The sequence below is a fragment of the Lonchura striata genome, chromosome 5, assembly GCF_050655825.1.
Source record: "Lonchura striata isolate lonStrDom1 chromosome 5, ASM5065582v1, whole genome shotgun sequence".
In the NCBI taxonomy this organism is placed as follows: domain Eukaryota; kingdom Metazoa; phylum Chordata; class Aves; order Passeriformes; family Estrildidae; genus Lonchura; species Lonchura striata.
This window is the reverse complement of record NC_140707.1, coordinates 27,304,775-27,317,364: the sequence shown is the minus strand read 5'-3', so window position 1 is coordinate 27,317,364 and position 12,590 is coordinate 27,304,775. Positions and strand designations below refer to the sequence as shown.

The 12,590-nt window shown below is 45.2% G+C and overlaps 1 protein-coding gene across 6 annotated transcripts in view; it reads left to right on the top strand.

The window, feature by feature from the left end:
* Positions 1 to 12,590, top strand: part of LOC110468659 (uncharacterized) — a 199,837-nt gene that overhangs the window by 50,380 nt on the left and 136,867 nt on the right. For all 6 annotated transcript variants that reach the window (XR_014955976.1, XR_014955975.1, XR_014955978.1 and 3 more), the window contains one exon: positions 207 to 12,590. This exon is cut by the window's right edge and continues 22,859 nt beyond it. The gene's annotated coding sequence lies outside the window, so the exon portion shown is untranslated. The remainder of the gene's footprint in view (positions 1 to 206) is intronic.

Sequence of the window (12,590 nt, the reverse complement as noted above, 5' to 3'; positions counted from 1 at the left end):
TCACAACCATGGTGAGGGGAACCAATTTCTGCTATGTGAATAACCTGGCTTTTGGCACTTATGGGACTTCTAGCTGTTGGGGTATAATGTTCTTTGTAGATATAATACTGTATAGACTGAATATGTATTTTTCAAATGGATTTTTCTCTCTGCTCTATTTCTTGTGCTAACCTTTCCTTGTTGTTTTTCTCTACTGCTTTTCCTAGCCTTTCATGGGCAAACTTTGGGTCCAAGAAGGTTTATGCTGAACTTGCAAACATAAGCTGTTCAAATGAAATATTTGAAATATTGAGTGAAGCATGTTCATCTTTCACTAACGGGAGTAAAGGTATGTATGAAAATTATTTCCAGGAAAAATACCCTTGAAAGTCTCAGGAAGAGACTGTCACCTCTTTACTAGGACACAGTCATTAATTTCCAGCTGATATCCCTGTATTGGGTGTCAGCATTGTGCCTGGATCTTCATCTCAATGATTATCAAGCAAATGGTAAAAATCAAGGGGCTTTTAAGAGAAGACCTGCCCCTGATCATCCAGCTCAATGAGACCAAGTGCAGCCTGTTACAAGGTCCAAGGTACAGCTTGATTTTAAACATCTGCTAAAGTGCTTTTTTGTACTTTGAGTTGCTGGGAAAAAGTTAGTTGTATTCCTGGGTGGCAATCTGTAATTCACACCCTTGCAAGGGGTCAGCAGAAACGGGCAATGTGCTTCTCCTGGCCTTGGAGCCTACAACTCGACCTTGGTGTCCGTCTGGCCGTGCGTTTTGAGCCCCAGCCGATATTGCGTGTGCTTCTAGGACAATCCCGCCTTTTTACGCACTTGCTGTTCCTGACCCGCTGGCAGAGCCGCTTGCCCCCATTATTCATCCTGACACACTTCCTAATGCACAGAGCCAGCCTGCGGCATCCAGCCTGAAAACTTCCCCAAGGCTGCAGAAGGGGGGGGGGGGGGGGGGAATAACCTGCAAGCATAAGGACATGCACGCAAACACGCTTTTCATGTGTTTCCACACACTACGTGTGCGTGCAGACATTTATGCCTGCTCATCTGCACACACATGAGCATTTTTTGGATACTTGTATCCCACCGGATGAAAACCCAAGAGTGGAAAATGTGTCGATAAACATAAGGGAGCTTTTCAGGGCCTTTGATTTGAAGCTGCATTTTGTAGCAGCTTTCCAGTGTTAGGATAAGATAGCGAGAGGAAAGAGAAAAGGGAAACCAAGAGGCAAGGGTAAAAGGAAAAGAGCAGGGGTGGAGAGAAAAAAGATGGGGGGGAGAAAGGGAAAGGAAAAGTACAGATAGCAATGCTGCCAGAGTTTGTAAACCTTAAAATCTGAAAGGTCTGAAAGTTCTTGACCTATATTCCCTGTTGCAGAAGTGTAGTATAATAACACACCATGGTTTGTTTAAAACATGGAAACTTGACTTCATTCTTATGTTTTGGAGAAAGATTTCGCAATGGTGCTGAGGAGAGAAAGTGAAAAGATTTAGCTGTTCCCCTTTACAATTTCCCTCCCTCTGCCTTTTGGTGTGCTTGAAATCAAACCCACTTGCTTCTGAAATATTGTAGCATTGCTGTTTTGAAGGAGCTGGGCTTGAATTAAAACTTAAAAAGAAAATCAACCTCAAATCCACCGGGACAGGATGCTGGTATTTATAATAAAGTGGGTTTATAGACTGAATGGTTTGACATCTCATATACAGTCTGGTGGAAGCACATGCTGTGGAGCGGTCTGCAAGGGGACAGCTATCACATGGTGTTCTGACTCATTCAGATGGATTTTGGTTTCTCTTTGCTGCTTTTTTTTTTTTTTTTTTTTTTTTTTTAATTGCTTTCATTTAAATTGGAAGGGACAGAGTCAAGTGCTCCTTTGCAGGGTCTGGTGCACTAGTGGAGTAAACAGTATTGTGGACCTGTTGGCAAACTCTCAATTTGACTTGGCTTTGCTGTTCTCCAAAGAGTTATATTATTGGTTATTTATGAGTTTGCAGATGACCTTTGGGCAGTGGGGAAAATGTTTATGAATCTAAAAGGCTTTGCAAACTCTAGCACAAAAGCATTTTTTGTCCAAAAAATTGTGAACTTCTTCATCATTCGGCCTTGTTTGTTCTCTTATATTAAAAGTCTTTAGTCATCCATTTGTGCTGTAGAATCAAACCATGTAGTGCAGGTGAGCAGTTGCATGCCCTGAATAGCACAAAGTAAAAGTCCAAGTTAAAAAGGTATGTGAGTTAGCTCCAAGAGAGCAGCTGGGTTTGTTCAATGGGCTGGTGAAGGCTGGGTTATTCAAAGAAGTCAAGGGGGCTTTGGTGAAGCTGACCCATTATAGTTGTAGGCTTCCTAACCTTCAGGGATATAGTTTTGAGATTTGTAGATTTACTTGGGCAGAATTAGGATCCGTTTGTGAACAATCTGTAAGTGTAAGAAAAAGCCCAGCCAGTGGCTGAATTTCCAATCAGTCCTGCTGATAGTTAATAACTTCTGCTGTTCTGCTCTCTGAATCAAGCTTTGGGTTGCCCATTCTTTTTGCATGTCATGTCAGGAAGTTGAAAATAGATGGGGAACATCACCCTCATTATTGTTTTCCACCCTTAATTTTGTCAGGTTTTTTTAGTTTTATGTTGTTAATGCCACAGCATGATTTGAATGCTGTTCCAGGATCAGGATTTGCAGCTAGAAAAAGGGCTCTCAAGAAGCAATTAGTGCTTGAAAAAAGTCAGATTCCTTTTTACGTGCTTTCTGAATATGCTGTCTTTGCCATTGTATTGAAGCCCAAAGTATGCCACACTGGGGATTTTTAGTGTTTAGTGTTTTGCTCCCCTCAATGAAAGCCAAGAAATGCTGGCTATTGAACTTCCTTGCACCTGGCTTCAGCTCTCAGAATAAATCAGAGCAGCCTAAAGCTTATTATAAATTACTCCTGGTTATTGGTGACTCCTGGAGAGTCAGGCACAGATCAAAGAGAAAAAAGAAAACAGTTCAGCCACAGCTTCTTTTCTTTTCTGTGGCTGAACTAAGTTTAGGAATGACAGTGACTCTGTGCCTTGTTGGTTTCTGTTTTTTGGTAGGATCCTTGACCTATGGAGTAAGGCAGCATTATGTACCTGCTTTGTCCTGTCTAGGTCTTGTTACAATACTTGTCTCTAAATTTCTGAAAATGGACTGCAAAGTTTAGGCAGGGCCTAATCCTGTTTAAGGCATATGGGTGACCTGTTTGTGGCCAGGTTTAGCAATGTTATCCAGGGCAGAGTGGATTTTATGCTCATTGTACCAGTGTAAGGCTGGACAATTTGTGGAGCTCTCTGGACAGTAGTAGCAGTGAGAGCAGAATCCATCTTGATTTCTCCTGTTATCTGTGGTGCCATTGCAATGCTGAGAGGAAATTAGGCACACCCAAATACTAAGAGGATGTATGCAGTGTGCCTAATCTTATCATGCATGATGTGTCTTGAAATAGCAGGAGGAGAGATACCCTTTGGGTGAACATGTCAACTTCATTATTCTGATGTATGTCCGTAAGTGTTCCTCTTCAAAACCTTGTCCCAAATGCCTTCCCCTCCTTAGATAGCTGTGGCCGTATGATTAAGGCAACCTGTGACCTGCTGTCAGAAAGATGCAAAAAAATTTATTGAGAAGGAGACTACCAACAAGGGTTGTCAATTCTCGGGCAATCTGCCTGTGTTTGATGTTTTTTTTCTTCTCCAAAGACTAAGTTCCTGGGGTCAAAGGATTTATATGAGATCTGTACGTTTGAGTTCAGAAAAAAAAGCAAGCAAACCGCGCCTTTATACACACGGAGTTAGATGGCATAAATCTTAAAACCTCAGAAAAACAGATGGCAAAGAAAGGAAGGTCTGTCTTTTGGGGTTTTAAATAATAAAGGGCTTGTGATTATTTAAAGCTGGCCTCTTGATGTTTTGAATGTGTCTTGTGACATTTGGATGGGTGGAACTGGCAATGCTGACCAGGCACCTATAAAATACCTAGATTGCTCCCTAGAACATGCCTTGCTATAGGCAGTATAATAAAACCCAGGGTCCAACCCTCACCTATATTTCAAAGCTAGATTAAAAAACTTCTCATATGTTCAGTCACATTTTCCACAAGGGAGTCTCGCTGTAGAGCCATTCAAGCATTGGGATGGCTTGTTTTCCCTCTCTTTTAACAAACCATCCACTGACTCCAAGTTCTGAGAACAAGAGCAAGGAAAATCAAACAGGGAGATGAAAGAGAGGGAAGAGCCACTGTTTCTGCCTGCTTGCAGCAGAGAGTGGCTGGAGGGGGGAAATGCCCTTTGCAGCATTCCTTGGGGCTTGTGCCCTGGGGCTTGTCCCATGGGAGGGAGAGGGCTTTGATCTGTTCCTGACCACTGAGATATGCTTCCTGATGAGGAGGGGGGAGAGAAGCCAGAAAGGATTGGAGGGAAAGGAAAGATGTGGCAATTTCTCAGGGTTGTTCTGGCTCCCCACAGCCTCTGAAGTTGGGCTGCCCAGACCTTCCTCCCTTAGCCTTCAGCTGCCCATGGCTGGGCTGTGCCTGCCATGGGTCTATGGTCCAGGGCAGGAGTATAGATCAGAGCAAATTGTCTGATTCTTTATTTTACGTTGGTTTTGGCATTGCCTAGCACTGCCAGTATGTTGCGCACAAGCCTCTGCCCCTCCTAACCTTTGTCTCCACCTCCAGGTGATGGGCAGCTACTTCTTTGCTGGTGGCCTTTGAGGGACAAGGAGCTGCTGGCTGCCCTGAGTGAAAGGATGCAGGTTCTGTGAGTCTGTCTGTGTGCTGTGCAGCTGACATGTGCTCCTAGAGCATCTCTTCTGCATTGCTGAAGTGGCTGTAGCCCTGCTGGTGACTGGAGAGAGCAGACTGCTCTGGACTGGCAGCAGTGCTTGGGTGTGTGCACAGCTCACGGTCTTCTCTCCTTCTGCTTGCCTGGGGTGGGAGTTCTCATTGTCCTGCCAAGTCTTCCTGCTGCTTGCTGCTGTCTGTGCAGGTGTTCCTCACCAGGGAGGTCTCGTGCCACTTGGTTATCTTGCTTCACGTTTGTGTCCCATACCATGGCAAATAATTTAGAGGATGTTCTCTGCCTCACTGATTTGCTGTCATCGGGTCTGGGTTCAGCACAATTCGTTCCTCTTTTCTCCCTGGCAGATGCTGTGGAATGGTTTTCAAATGTTCAACCAGGGCTGTAAACTTGTAGCATAGTGGAAATGGCTGTTCTCAAGGCTTTTAGTCTGTCTGACTCTGTCAAAGACTTTCTGCTGGTAGTTACTCAGGAGAGCCCTGGAGGAAACCATCCCTCACTTTCCTTTCAGCCCCTTTGTAATTTTGGGTATAATAAATGTGTTAAATAGCTGGTGTCTGAGAAGCATGACATTTTAAGTGCTTAACTAAGCCTGCTTCATGTGATGGCAAGGTCTTGTTCTTGTTTGTGGTGTTGTTCTAATTCTGGGATGACACTGCCAGGTATCACAAAAATGCCACTGAGGTGACATCTGCTTGATGCTGACTTGCATGGTCATTCAGGGGGAAGATAATTCAAATTCTAGTGTCTGAAATTAAAACACTGGCCCTTAGAGAAAGCTTTCACAGACCAGGAGGTATCACGACCTCAGATTTACCGAGACAGCTATGCCTGCCCTCCCTGATCACCTTGCAAACAGCGCTAAAACCCAAGAGAAGAGAGGTTTCTCCTACAGCAGCTTGAAATTCCTATACAGCAGCTGAGGAAGCGATCTGTCTTGTTTACAGGCGAGCGAGGGATTTGGGTGTGCGTGTGTCTGACTGGCTGCTGGTGAGTGCATCTCTTGGACTGCTTGGCAGGGCCATCTTTGAGCAACATGCTTTTCAGGCACAATTCTGCTTTTTATTAGAGCAAACTGGCAGGGAAGAAAACAGGGATGGTATGTTACGTGTTACAGGGGTAAGGCAAGGGAACTGGTGGCGATTCTTTAATCGAAACCAGCTTCCGAGCAGACAGAAAAGACCTTGATAAAACTTCCTTTTCTGCAGAGGACTCTATACAGCCCTCCTCTTGGATCCAACCCCAGGTTTTGTCACAGTTGAGTTCTGAAGGCTGTTTTCTCCTTCATCTACCAGGTAGCTAGCCTCATTCTTCACCACAGGGAGTAACACCAAGGAATATTTTATCTAGCTCTACCTTAGCTATTTAAACTTCAGAGCTCAGGATTTGTTGTCTTAGTATTTCTCAGGGCAGTTTTCCACTTGTGAAATTTAGGAGAATTGCAAGTCAGGTGTTTTCAGGCAAATGCTTTGCAAGCTTTCTGTATGGATTCCCATCACCTCCCTCAGTGCTCATCCTCATGGCCAGAAGTGATAACAAAGTCTGATCATTTAGTCTGGCACACTGCAGCACTGATCACAGAGGTGTGTGTTGGCATCAGGTGGTCTTCCCTCTGTTTCTATGTTTGTCCTGGGCATTTGACAGCTGGGCCTGACAGAAGGCTTTTTAAAACTCACTATTTGGGATCCTGAGGGAAGGATGCTGTGCTGTTGTAAGGTAAAAAGGAGAAAAAGGTGTGGCTGGATAGGTTACTGCTGCAGAGACGTTGAGATAATATGGGGATGGCAGGCACCCCTCTGCTGAAAGCCAGCATGGTTGAGGTCTTTTTATAAGGCCCTCTTCTGTTTGCGCTGCATCTCCCGGCACCTGAATGTACATTTCTTAAACTGCTACCAAATCCTCTCCCTTTTCCATTCTTTTCACTTCCCAGGATTCTATTTTCCTCTCCCCTCTGACAGCTGTGTAGAGCTTAGCAATTGGTGTCTCTTCCCTGAGCTCGGGCAGGCAGGTGAACCATGGAAAGAGGGATGGAGTTGTTCAGTCTGGGATGTTATTAGTGGAGACAAGCAGAGAGGGTGCTCAGGGCTGATGAAGGGGAAATGTCTGTGTTGAGATGGAGCAGCTTAAAGGAATGGGTAAAACTGATTTTTCAAGTTTTAAATGTTTTCTCTCTAAGGAGGAAAGTAGAAACAAGGGCTGACCTGTTTTGTTACCTGTCCACCACTCTCTAGGGTTGTTGGAGGGATTAGGACCTGGAAGTCCTCACTCTTTTTAGGATAGAGGGAAAACAAGGATTTTTTTTTTTTTTTTTATTTTTTTATTTTTTTATTTTTTTTTTGTCTGGAGGGAACTGAAGACAAAATGGTCTCTAGGAAAGCTGATAGTGGAGAGGGGAAAAGGAGGAGAAAATTGTCTCTGGTAGGGACAGGGAGAGATGAACTCCTATCCAGCTGTCGTGGAGCTATCTGTCTTGTTTTTCTCTGTTCATTCCAGTGGGAAATCAGGGTTAACAGCACAAAGGGGGACAGCCCATTCGATGGAGTGGAGACACTCATTCAAACCTGACAGCTGCCTAAAAGGCACTGTTAGTAAAGACAGCTGGGTGGAGAATGCAAAATCAAGCAGGAAAGGGCTGGAGCATGGGAGGGGAGAAGTGGAAAATGCTCGAACTAATCCCAGCTTCACCACTGGCTGCCTGTGGGATAATGGGTAAGTCACCTGTGTGCCTTTCTAGTCTGTTGTCCCTGACCTGTCCAGAGAGCAAATCGGTCTCTCAGTTTTTTGGGGTGACTGAGTATAGCATGAATGTAAGATTTTAGAGATGCTTGACCAGAAATCTGAGAGAGAGAGATAGAGTGCAGTGTGGATTTCAAAGCAAAGTTGGTGCCCTGAGATTCAAGGTCACTAAAGGGCTAATTAGTTATAATTGACTAGGGGTTTGTGTTCATTGGGTACAATTTCACCTACTTCTGCATCTGAGCTCTGTCTACACAAACGTTCTGGCCTCTTTCTTAAACTCAGGATTGCTTTGTGCTAAAGCTGCAACTGTGAGAGGGGAGCATGAGGACATGGGGTACCATAAAATTGACTGAAGTTGTGTACCTCTGCAGGCAGGGGAGCATCCTGGAGATGGAGTAAGTCCCTGTGTGCTTTTTTTCTTATGGTCTTTCCTCCATTTCTGTTGTTCACCACCATGGAAGATGGATATGTAGCTAGAGGGACTCTGTACTGAGCCAGTGTGGCTGTCCCTTTGCTGTTACATACCAGTGCAATTGTAAAAGCCTCAAGTACCTTGGACCCTGCATGCCCCAGATCTCTAAAGTGAGTCTGCATCCATTGATCCACAAAAGGATTCTGGCAGTCTTACGTAGAAGTGCAGATTTTCCTATCAAAACCTGAAATCAGCTGCGTGTTGTCTGTTTTCCCAGAGCCCTGCCAGCCCTGCTGATGGGCTCAGGCACAAGTCATGCTCCCCTAGCTGGGTTGCTGAGCTGAGCTGGCCATCCATGTCGAGTTCAAAGAGACTTTGGAGGCCCATCTCCCTTCCCCTGAGCTTGCGGAGTCCACGCTGCCCTTCCAGAGGGTGCAGTGCGTGTGGGGCTCTCCAGCTGCACAGGGACCGAGCGTGGAAGAGGATCATTTTGGCAATGTAGTCCCATGACTGCAAAGGGTTTGCTGCCCCCCTATGGATTTGCCTGGCGCGGCCTGGGCCAGGGCACCAGGGTGGAGGAGGTGGTGGCTGGTGGAGCCAGCTGCTGCGTCCTGTCCTGCCATGTCCTTCCCGTGTGGCTCTCCCTCTGCTCTGCTGCCGCTGGCAGGCTGGGGCCTGGGCTCCCATTCAGCTGATTGCATAAATGTAGCACAACAACAAGGTTTCCCCAAAGCAGCTCCATCTGTGCAGGGCACTTGTTCCTCAGGACTCCCTTGGTCATGCTGTGCTTTGCCGGAGTTCGTGCCAAACCCAATACCCGCAGCTTAAAAACAACATTTGGGTGTGACAGCTCCATTATTTACCCAGGATCCAACATTGTCTGGTAGGCAAAGCCAAATGGCTGGAAGTCTGGGGCAAGACATTCTCTTCTTACATAACACTGTGCTGTATATTACATCCTGCTGCCTCAGTTTCCCTGCTGATGAACCAGGGACAATGAAAAACAGCTTATGATAACTTCTGCAAGGCTTAGGTACTTTAAAGATGTCAGGACTCTCCTGCAGAACCCATGAGCAATAGCAGACCTAACAGTGGCACTTCTTTGTTGGTGACCAAACTTTGAAAGAAGCTATTGACACAGAAATATGTAGTAAAGGACATCCAGGAAGGCCTGTGAGAGTGGCATTGATATGTTGCTGGCTTGCCCTTCACCCCTGGAAAAAAATCATTGCACACTTTATTCCCTTTAATTTTCAACACTGCTGCCTCTGTCTGTACTTTCACTTCAATGACAGCTCAATGACAGCTTTTCTTCCTGACTCTGTACATTAATTATGTCTTAACTGTGCAAACAACTATAGCATTAATGGAGCGTCACCTTGTATAGTCAGTCACTTTGTTTTAAGGAAGTCAGACCTTAGAGGTTTTCTTTACTGTCAGAGAATCCTCATTCAAATATTCCTTCCCATCATGGAAAAACATGGGTTAGGAGATATGAAGGTTGTGACAGCTTCACCTGGGACAGTACAAGCTGTAGGACATATGAAAAAGGTGACACCAAAATGCTTTGACCTTTGGCTGAAAACTGGAAGTAACACAATGTGGTTGGCACTGTCCTGGCTTAAAAATAGCTGCCTCAAAAGCCTTCCTTTCTCCTCTGCAATCCCCTTAAGGAAATGGTTCAATATCATGGGCATGTTTGACAGATCCTCAGGTCATGCCACTGATACAAGAGGGGGGGGTCAGTATTTCTTTGCTTATGATGTACAGAGAAATGTCCTGTAAATTGGATTTTTCAGTTTCCGGGAAAGAGAATCTATTTGCTGTCTGATGGAGACAGCATGAGCACAACAGGGGCTGAGTGCCCAGATGATGTGCCTGGTACAGGTGTCAGGAATTCAAGCTTGCTGGAGGCCTTCTTGGGGCTCTCTCATGGGTACCAGGAATATCCTCCCACTCTAACCTGAAAGAATAAAACTGCTGAATTTTAACAAATAGCAGGTTTTCTCTCAGCTGTCTATCAGACCCTGGAATGCCATGAATTTTTCTGAACAAGGCTAGAATCTTTAGTGATGTGAACCCAATGTGGTTTTACTGATTCTTGCAGCTAAGCTAGTTTTCTGCCAGTTGGGAACCATCCTGAATAGCTTAAAGTAGCCTGCCTACAATTCACTCCAATTCCCCCCCCCCATCTTGTGATGACAGGTTTCCACTCATATTTCCATTCTGCAGATGGCCAACAACTTCGGGGCCAGACAAAACTGAAGTTTCTAGGATAGCTCAGATCAGACCTTGACTTGGAGCCAAGTCCTACAGATGCTTGGGGCTTAGGCTTGGGCCATCCATAAACAGATCTACCTACTCAATCTGGAAGAAGCAGCAATGTTTGAAGGGCTTTCCACCTGATGGACAAGCAGGAGGACAAAATATTGCCCTGATATGTCCATTAACTCTACAGTAATGGAGATGGACAGGCCCCTGACATGGGACAAGAGATTCTTGAGGGAGTATGGGAGTATAGTTTTTTTTTTCCTTTAATATTTTTCTGGGTTCCCCACTCCTCTTAGTTCTTTTTGTAACCAAGTTGGGGAAGGAAAAAAAAAAAAAAAAGAAGGAAAAAGAGATTCCAGGGTGAGCAGGAAACAGCAAGTAAAATTAGCCAAGAATCTTCCAAACAAATGTGTGGTTTACACTTGGGAGAGCTTGGTTTTGTTTACTGTTTGTTTTGAATTTCCACTCTTTGCCCTCAGATCAAGCCCCAGGAGAAGGGAGAGCATGGAAGGAGGCCTCAGATGTCTGCACAACTCTTATATGCTGTGAAAAGGTTAAGGCAGTGGGATGGATGATACCCAATGAAAGGCATGTGCAGCACTTCTGATTGCTTTTTGCTGTGGAATCCTTGTTTCCAGAGACTCTAATCCTCCTTGTGATGGCCAGGAAAGGTGGTTGTGAGGGGAAGGCTAATGCCTGTTAACCTCTTCAGTGCTGTGCTTCCCAGTGTTGTCACCTGCACCATGGGGGAACCTAAAGGCTGAGATCAGGTGGTCTGTATCCATCTGTACTTTGTATGAGAGGATTCATTCTCATCTATCACAAGCATGACAGAAACATAAAAACACAGAGGAAAGTGCAAGATCTCTCTCCCTTGTTAAGCAGTATCCAGACTGTATGATTTCTTAGCAATAAATTGATAAACTTTTAACACACTAATTTTCTCACTGGAGCTGGCTGCGTATGTAAAAATAAGCATAAGCAAAATAAATAATTATGTGCTTTGTAAGGCTCAGTGAGGAATTCTGATGTCTTAGGGCATAAGTCAGCTCTGAGGAAACTTAGAAATAAGCAGCCTGAGAGGGCAAAATTTCTTATTGACTCCCACAACAGGATTTTTACATCCCTTTTTGTTTACAGACTGCTTAGTTTCTGGTCTTGATGACTGCTGAAACAAGGTTCCTCATGTTGATCGCTCTCTGGTTTGAAGCCATGTGGTTGTTCCAGTGTTCTCTGTCCTGTAAACATCTCTAAGAACATGGCACAGCACTTTATCTGTCTCTTATTAAGTAGAGAATGTGATTGTTTTTATGCATGGAATTGTCAAACCAATTTGGTGTGTCTAGACTTCACCAAGGATCAGGCAGTTTCACCAAGATGCCATCTTCTTCTTTACAGCTGACACAGAGAATGCTAAGAAACTAAAAAAAAAAATACTGTACGCAAGCAGAAGTGCCAAAATGCAGGCAGAGTGCATGTCAGGGGATTATTTACAGTGGCTGAAGTTAAAATATCAGCTGGGATCCCAGCCCAAGCTTGGTCACAAACGGAACGTGTCAAAAAGTGCTCAGGAAATGAGCAGAGGCCCTGCTGAGCCAAGCCAGCTCTTCTGTGGCTGCTCCTTCCCTCCTGGAGATCCAGCAGAGAAAGAAAAGCCCTGAGAAGAGAATGAGAACAGCTGAAGGGAACAAGTGTCATTGCAGTGCAATGTCCTCTGGAGTGCACTGCTCAGCAAGTGCACTTCGGGCAGTGATGCCCCGAGGAACTGAGGGCCTTTGCAGCAGAGGCAGGGAGGCAATCTGTGGCAGACCTAACATCTATCTCATAGTTATTGTGGGTAGCAAGAGGGTCAGAGTGTGTTAGAACCTCAGGCGAGTATTGCAGCTGGTGTGAATTGGTGCTTCTCCACTGGTGGTGATGCTTCTATGGTGGGACAGAGCGGATGATGACCTGGTTTGTTGGCAGCACCCTGTAGAACAGCTCAGACCAGGTGGGACCACCTGAGGACAGACAGTGCAGATACAGAGCTGAGAAGAGCGTGTCACCTTGGTGGCAGTGCCTTATGGCACAGTGGATGGTGCATGCAGAAGTAGCTGTACAAAGGCACTGCATAGGTGCACACCAATGATATAGCTTACCAAAGGCAAGCAGGAGATTCTGTTGCTTCTGTGAGAGCATGAAGCAAAGGCTGTATGGGGTGGTGGGAAAGAGCTCACCTTGAAGGATGCCTGCCTGTTGTTAAACTAGCAGAGAAACACTCACTGGCTTGTTGGTCTTCTCAGGCTTCCCTTTTCTCAGCTCTTCTCTTCCCTGTATGTCCTGAGACAGGCAACAGCAACACTGTGTTTATCTGCTGCTGG